The 8540-nt window shown below is 41.4% G+C and overlaps 1 pseudogene; it reads left to right on the forward strand.

Moving 5' to 3' along the window:
- The first annotated feature begins 556 nt into the window (after nucleotides 1–556).
- LOC125517383 lies at nucleotides 557–7224 on the forward strand (annotated as a pseudogene).
- Nucleotides 7225–8540: the final 1316 nt, after the last annotated feature.

Below are 8540 nucleotides of genomic sequence, written 5' to 3' on the forward strand. Positions count from 1 at the left end.
GGTAGCCTATCGAAAATCCTAGACTTATGGACAACAAGTCACGGAGGGTGCATACGGGATTACGTGTCCATATGCTAATCTCCCTTCATCCCCTGATTTCAGGTGTGGGGCTGTCTAATTTCCAATCAACAGTTCTCATATCAGCCTGTAGGTTCTAGTCCGTGAGCTTGGGTCCGTAAGTGTAGCAAAGCTCGGTAGCCTATTCGTAGATTTACAGGAGTTATGATGAAGAATGACAATAAGATATTTTAACTGACTTATTCGTATATTTTGACTAGTATAGGGAGAAAACAATGCATCCATTATAAGGATAACTCAGTTGTTCTGCGTTGGCTGATATTTTTTCTGGCGGACATAGACGAACTCAGATATTTTTTTCAGGCGGACATGGACGATGGTGGCTGGTGCTCCTGACACCACCACATATGAGATTTTTACCGTCTCTTTGGACGATAGACCCCGAATGTACTTCCAACGATATTTAGGTACCAGACTGGTAATGTGCTCCAGGCCTATAAATAATGTAACTTGAAAAAGGATGTTGGTTCATTAGAACAGTAGAGCAGAGCGGAGAGGTGAGAATGGTGTGCGGCTTCCTCGTGCTTGTGCTTGCGTTGCTAGGGACGCAGACAACACGAGTATCGGCCGCCCTAGCTACAAATGGCCGGCCGTACGAGGAGGGCAATATTGTGGTTCCGTCGCCGGCCATGCTCCGCAGGTGTCCGGAGAGGTGCGGCAATCTGACCGTCGCCTACCCCTTCGGCATCGGCTCAGGCTGCTTCCGCGACCCCGACTTCAACCTGACCTGCGTCGTCGACGGCAGCACGGGCACCTCCAGGCTCTTCTTGCGCGACGGCATCACCGAGGTCATCAACGGCGGTTTCGACGTCGGCTGGTCGCGCTACATAAGCGCCGCCTATGCCGACGACGACGCCGTCGTCTCCGGCGTGGACGTTTACAACATGTCCTCTTGGTCACCTCCCGGGAGATCTTTTGTTGGGTTCAGTGGCAGAATAAACGTCACGGGCTGCGGCTTCGACGTGTTCATGCTCTACAACGACTCGAACACGCCCTTCAAGGCCTGCTCGATCACCTGCCCCGGCAGCGAGATCACGGAGACGGCGGCCATGGAGAACTGCAACGGCACCTGGTGCTGCACTGTCCCATTTTATAGCTTCAATGGGTTTCAGTTCAGCTTTGTCCGGCTGCGCGGCCAAGACAGCAGGGTGAACCGCACAGGTCCCCTGTGGAACAAGGTCAGCGTAACAACGGACTATGCAAGCCTCCAGTGGAATGTGGCGGATCAGGCAAACTGTGCCGATGCTAAGGGAGACGCAGCGACCTACGCCTGCCTCAGCAACAATAGCAGCTGCGTTGATAATCTGATGACGCATAGAGGGTACTCGTGCTACTGCAACGGCGGGTTCCTTGGCAATCCCTATGTTCCCCAAGGCTGCTTGCGCGACAGAGGTAACACCTCTCTAGCTAATTTAAACCAACTCATGCCTTATGATTATTAATTTAAATAAAACGAAATATAATATCATTTGACTTGCACTGCTGTAGCATCCTTTTGTTTTATTAAAGAAAGATGAACCTTCATTTTTCTTTCAACTTTCTATGAAAAGTATCATGTGGCTGATTTTTCTTTCAACTGTGTGCTTAAGTTGTAGAAATCACCGGTAGCAATTGTATATATACATTTAAGGCAGATAGCTACGTACAATCTTACAAAATGAACACATCCAAAAGTCAAAACACAAAATTGGGAAAGAGTTATCTATACTACTCCCTCCGTCCCAAAATAAGTGACTAAAAAATGAGTCAGTTTTGTACTAACTTTAGTACAAAGTTTAGTCACTTTTGAGTCATTTATTTTGAGACGGAGGGAGTACAATGTTTGATTTTTTCAATTCCTGATACAGTCTATGTCTAGGAAGCAAGAATTGCGTATAGTATTAGCCACTATCCCTGAAAAACTTATATTCACTATTTCTCTATGGACGATCAGTTCTGAGTCGAAATATTGTGGAGCGAAAGATGAATGTTTGTCAATGTACCCATTTTTGCTGAATTTTAGAGTATTTTCCAAAATTAGATAGCGGGTTATGCCATGAAAAGCTACAGCAAAGTTAAACCACATTTAGTGTTTTTCTGAAATCATGATTTTTTTTAGAAAATAAGCACATGCTCAGGCATCATATATTATATATCACATATACTTGACATACACATGTTTAGACATAAAAAACTGAGCGTTAATCAGGCGTCCTAATTCAATATTCAGGCATCATATCTATTATATCACTAAGCTCCCTAGGATTGGAGGCCTCTCATTCAATTGAGGTCACCCATTTTGAATTGGGTCACCAATTTTGACCGGGTCAACAATCTCTCACTCAGATTTCTTAATTCACCATGCTCTCTAATTTTTCAGCTCTCTCATTCCATTGAGAAATTGAATATGGATTTGGTTCATGATTTTGATTGGGTTAACAATTTTTCTAATCAATCGGGAGCAACTGGCCTATAAAGCCATATCAATCTCATGCACCCTCTCATCACCACAAAAAGGAATTGTCAACATGTGATACTGTAGCACCAATATAGTATATGTAGCCACCGACGCCGAAAATTTCCCTACATAAGTACGAGTTGATTAGCAGACAACACAAAATCACACCAAGAAAGGCCCACCAAAACACCGCATTATATGAATAAAAAAGAAAACACACTCCATCATCTTCCCCACTAACCAAAGCAAATACTCCATTTGTTCCAAAAATATAAGGTGTACTAGTTTATTGAAAAGTCAACTTTTTAAAGTTTGACCAAGTTTAGAGCCTAAAATATTGGCATCTACAATACTAAATAAATAAAATATTAAATCATTTCAAGATGAATCTAAAAATTGGATTGATATTATGGATACTAATATATTTTCTACACAAATGTAGCCAAACTTAAAGAGGTTTGACTTTTTTTAAAACTAATACACTTTGTATTTGGAAACAGATGGAGTAAAAAAAATTATGAAAACCCAACAACATCAATGGCGCAGCAAAGCGCGCCCAACCCTTCTAGTATATAACAAACAAGAAGGAATAATAAGGCAGATGGATTGCTTTGTGGAACTCGGTTGCGTCCCTCCTCTGGTTGCAGCGGGACACACTAAATGACTCCAAATTTGGCTCTTTGGTGGGATACAGCAAGCTAGTAGCGTCTTTAGAATTAAAAGTGCATAGCTTCGGTAGAAGCGGTTTCCAAAAGCTATAGCGACGCTAAAACTATTTAAAACTTTGATTTTCTATGGCTTTCCAGGTTGTATGGATTTGCACAAAGGTGCTGATTTTTGTTCTAGTTCCTTATATATTTCTAAATGAAAATAAGAAGTAGACTGAAATTAGTTCATTACTTTTCTATAAAAAGTATTTTTGAAAACTGCTAGCAATGCAGGTTGGCCAGTTTTGATGAATCTGTATGGTTATAATTTTCTATTGGTATTAACTCCATCTGCGAGAAATCGTGTCATCCAAGCTGAAATATCTAAATAAAACAAGAGACAGTTTCTAGAAAAAAAATATTTTAGAGTGAAATGCATAGAAAAGTTTCTACCATGCATGCTGACAAATAAAGCTCACAAGAAGAATGGTCCATTTCAAACTCAAAACTGATGCATGTTCATCTGATACGGTATTAGACTCGGTACCTACTAATTTATTGACATCTAAACTAATTAACCTATTGCATGAGCATATTTGCGATGTCTGCTAAAAGTTTAGCAGGGCAGCGTTACTATCCACCACATATCAACAATTTATGAGCAGGGCCTCATTCCCTATTAAATTTGTCCTACAATATATAGTAGGATTTGATAACTGGGAACGTTCCTACGTTAGGAGGTCCAAGGGAACACCCTCACAGCCATTGGATATTTCAAATGAAATTTTACACACATCTAGTATACATCTATAAGTACATGTGTATTTATTTGCATATATTTTTCAAACATAAAAAAGTTGATTTTTGAATTTTTGAAAATTTTGGGCTCCATGGAGCCCGAAAGCTAAAAAGCCTTACTCGCTTAAAATGGAATTATGTACGACCACTATATCTGGGGAATGTTCCCTGGGAGCGTTTTCCCAGCGAATGCTCGAATTGTCATGCAATTTCAACTAAATTTTGCCATGATCGGAAATGAAAATTGCCATGTAGCGCAAAAAATGCCAGCGAACTTTAGAATAATTTGTCATCTGCATTATCTTGTTTTTTGATGTGAGCTGTACAAAAAATTAATCATGTGCTTTTATAGTGAATATTACATGTGCTAGAAATACAAATGGTTTTGTTATTAATGTGTAGCTCGCATAAAACTGTATTTTGCCATGAAACATTACAGCAAGTAGTATTAAAAACATTTTATCTCAATTTAGTAGCAAGCCATTCGCCAAAAATACATCAAAATATAATTTTAGAAATTAAATAAAATGGCTAATATTAAACATGAGAGATTATTTGGATCTTGGGAATTAAAAAATAATTTATTATGCTTCACTAATATAAGAAAAAAAATTGAGCGCACAAGGAAAAGGTAAGTGAATTCAAACTCCAAAACACAAAAGGGGGCGGTGTCTTTATCTTTCAAAAATGACTAGCAATGATACATTTGGTGCAAGTCTTAACAGTGAACAAAGTTCAATAAGATGCAAATGAGAAATGTACGAGTAATTGTTCATGTGCATATTAGTACTTATATCCACATGCAAATATCATGTCTTTAATTTCACTAGTTATATTAAACACACTGTCTAATACTATATTTTGTCTAAGGACACTTATGTTTTCTTTGTGAAAATAGGATATAACCCAATCCAACAAGTGGCAAATTGCACACGACAATGCGGGGACATTGAAATCCCATTTCCATTTGGCATAGAAGAAGGTTGTTATGCAAGGAAGGCATTTCATCTCAATTGCACAAATGCCACAACCTCTACACTCCAAATGGAAGATGATGAACATCAAGTGACGCACATAAATCTTGACGAGGGGCTCATCGACATTAAATACATAGCATATTACCAACAAGACTTTTTACGGATTTATGTTGACGAAGAACCTGATCTTTATATGGGTTATGGGGAAACAACATCGGCACAGTGGGCTGTCGCTAATCTAACATGCCAAGAGGCACAGGTGGACATGCCTAGGTATGCATGTGTTAGCACCAATAGTGAGTGCTTAGTTGTTAACTCTACACAAAATCTTCTCTACGGTTATCGTTGCAAATGTTCCACTGGCTTTCAAGGAAACCCATATGTTCGAGAGGGTTGTCAAGGTACTATTTATTTGTCATGACAATGTTTTCAAATGATCACTTCGATAGCACTCTCTTCTGTATAACAAAAACTATCACTTATGGACTAACCTAGATGATATGTGGGTTCAGATATTGATGAGTGCAATAAAACAATTGGTATATGTGAAGAGGTTTGCAATAATATAGTGGGAAGCTACCATTGCAGCAAGTGTCCTGATAAAATGGAGTATGATACAACAACAAGGAAGTGTACTTCAATAAAAAGACAAAATATTTACTTGGGTGAGTTTTCTAGATCCATCACATTCGTTGGTAAGCAAAATGAAACAATGCAATAAACTAGCTAATATGTTTTATTATTTTTAGGTATTATCATTGGGTTGACTGGTGGCTTCGGGGTTATACTTCTCATCTTGAGTGGACTTTTCATGGTACACAGATGGAAAAGATACATCCAAAGGCAGTTACGAAGAAGATATTTTAGGAAAAACCAGGGTCTTCTTTTAGAACAACTTATATCGTCGGATGAAAATGCAAGTGACAAAACAAGGATTTTCTCTGTGGAAGAGTTGGAAAAGGCAACAAACAACTTCGATCAAACGCGCATCGTAGGCCGTGGAGGGCATGGCATGGTTTACAAAGGCATATTATCTGACCAAAGGGTAGTCGCCATAAAAAAGTCAAAGGTCATTGAGGAAGGTGAGATCAATCAATTCATCAATGAGGTAGCGATCCTCCTCCCAAATAAACCACCGAAACATCGTCCAGCTCTTTGGATGTTGTCTAGAAACCGAGGTACCTCTGTTAGTGTACGATTTTATCCCAAATGGATCATTGTTTGGTATTCTTCATTCTGATTCTAGCACTAGCTGTTTATCTTGGGATGATTGCATAAGGATTGCTGTGGAAGCTGCAGGAGCCCTGTCTTATCTCCATTCTGCAGCCTCGATATCGGTCTTTCATCGTGATGTGAAATCATCCAATATACTATTGGATGGAAACTTCACAGCTAAAGTTGCAGATTTTGGGGCTTCGAGACTAGTTTCTATTGACCAAACTCACATTGTGACAAATGTACAAGGCACATTTGGGTACTTGGATCCTGAGTATTACTACACTGGACAATTGAATGAGAAAAGTGATGTCTACAGTTTTGGCGTCGTACTCATTGAGCTACTTCTCAGAAAAGAGCCAATATTCACAAGTGAGTCAGGATCGAAGCAGAACTTATCAAATTATTTTCTTTCAGGGTTGAAAGCGAGGCCAGTTACAGAAATAGTGGCTGCCCAAGTTCTGGATGAAGCCACTGAGGAAGAGATTAGCAGCGTGGCTTCCCTTGCAGAGATGTGCTTGAGGCTCCGAGGCGAGGATAGACCTACCATGAAGCAGGTAGAGATGGCTTTGAGGGTTCTGCAAACAGAAAGGTTAAAATTGTGCCATGCTGATCCAGGGAACGGACAAGAGAAAGAACCACTGCTAACTCCAGCAAGAGAAGAAGATAGCTCTGATCAGTTGGTTGCTTCTGATTGTGTCACTGCTAATTTGGCATCTAAAAACATGAAACAGTGCTATAGCTTTGAGCAAGAGTTCATGTCATATGATGGTGTTTCACGCTAGATTGTGTATGAATCTGGAACATATGCACATTTTTAAGGTCAAGCACCATATGTACCCATGTAGTATGTAGTGTAAGTTTTACTTCACAGGTCTGTTGTGAAGAAACTATTATACAAAACTTTGTGTGATCCTGTGAGTCCACTCTGTGTAGGTTGTAAGGCTTAATTCTTGAGTAGCCAAAAAAACACGAGATTTGTGAAAGATATAGGTTGAAAGGTATCGACACATGCAAAATGAGGCATTAGACAAAGCAGGGTCCATTCTGTTACACTAAGCATTATAATAAATACGAGAAAAGAATTATTTTTCATTCCTGAACTCTTTCGAAAATATAGAAATAGTCCCTCAACTCCGAAATCTACAGGGTCTTGTCCACGGGGCAATCCATGGTGGACCTCCTACTTCCTTCTCATTCTAACTCACCTGGGCCTTTCATCGAGCAGTTAGCGTGCGTCGAGCAGCAGGAGGAGGTCGTTGGCATCGAGGCCTTCAACGAGGTCGCTCTAGTCCTTGGTGACCTGCGTCCATGTCAGAACCAGAGCGAGGATAGGAGTGATAGGTTGTGCAACTCGCACTGTCATTCATCAGAGATTTACATGTATATGTAGTTAGAGAATCTCAACCGGCTCTCACAAAGCTAGTCTAAAGACTAGGACCTAGAGTACTTACAACACACACGCCACTAGGAGTCTAGGAGCACTATCTGTACAACACGAACAAACAAACGTTCGCTAAGGGCATGTACAATAGTAGCATATGTATACATATGTCTTATAAGAAAAAGTAGCTTGAGGCAACTGCATTGGTTTTTTTCCCAACGCAAGCTACTACTAGTGGCATCATCAAGAAATAGAAAATAGAAACTTTAATACATATGCATCTCTACTGTTCAACTCAAGTTTTTCAGTTTTCTACACCGGACCACACTTTTTCTCCTCGAGCACCTGCCTCTTGGAGAGTGAGGGAGTCCTGGATTAGGGGGTATTTGAATAGCCGGACTATATCCTTTGGCCGGACTGTTGGACTATCACTAGTAGAAAAAGGGGCAAAGGTTCAGGCCGGGTAAGCCCAGTAGTCCCGGTTCAGTCTAGAACCGGGACCAATGGGTGCATTGGACCCGGTTCGTGAGCCCAGGGGGCCGGCCGGGCCACGTGGGCCATTGGTCCCGGTTCATCTAGACCTTTTGGTCCCAGTTTGTGGGACGAACCGGGACCAATGGTCCTGGCTCCTGGCCCACCACCATTGGCCCCGGTTGGAGGCATGAACCGGGACCAAAGGCCCCCCTTTAGTCCCGGTTCATGCCACCAACCAGGACCAATGGTGGTGCCTATATATACCCCCTCGCGCAAGAGCAGAGCACACTGCTCTGTTTTTTCTGGCCGAGGGGGAGAGGGCTTGGTGGTGCTCTAGCTCACCTCCTATGCACACAAGGTGTTCGATGGAATGCCCGAGCCACACTACTTAAGCTTTCTCCTCTCCAAGCTCGACCTCCAAGCTCCATTTTTCTCAATATTTGTCTAGGTTTAGCGGTCCGTCACGCCCCGCCCCCGTCTTCACCGCCGTCGATCACCCGCGCCGATCTCATCACCGGCACCACCGTGGT

The sequence above is a fragment of the Triticum urartu genome, chromosome 6, assembly GCF_003073215.2.
Source record: "Triticum urartu cultivar G1812 chromosome 6, Tu2.1, whole genome shotgun sequence".
Taxonomy (NCBI): domain Eukaryota; kingdom Viridiplantae; phylum Streptophyta; class Magnoliopsida; order Poales; family Poaceae; genus Triticum; species Triticum urartu.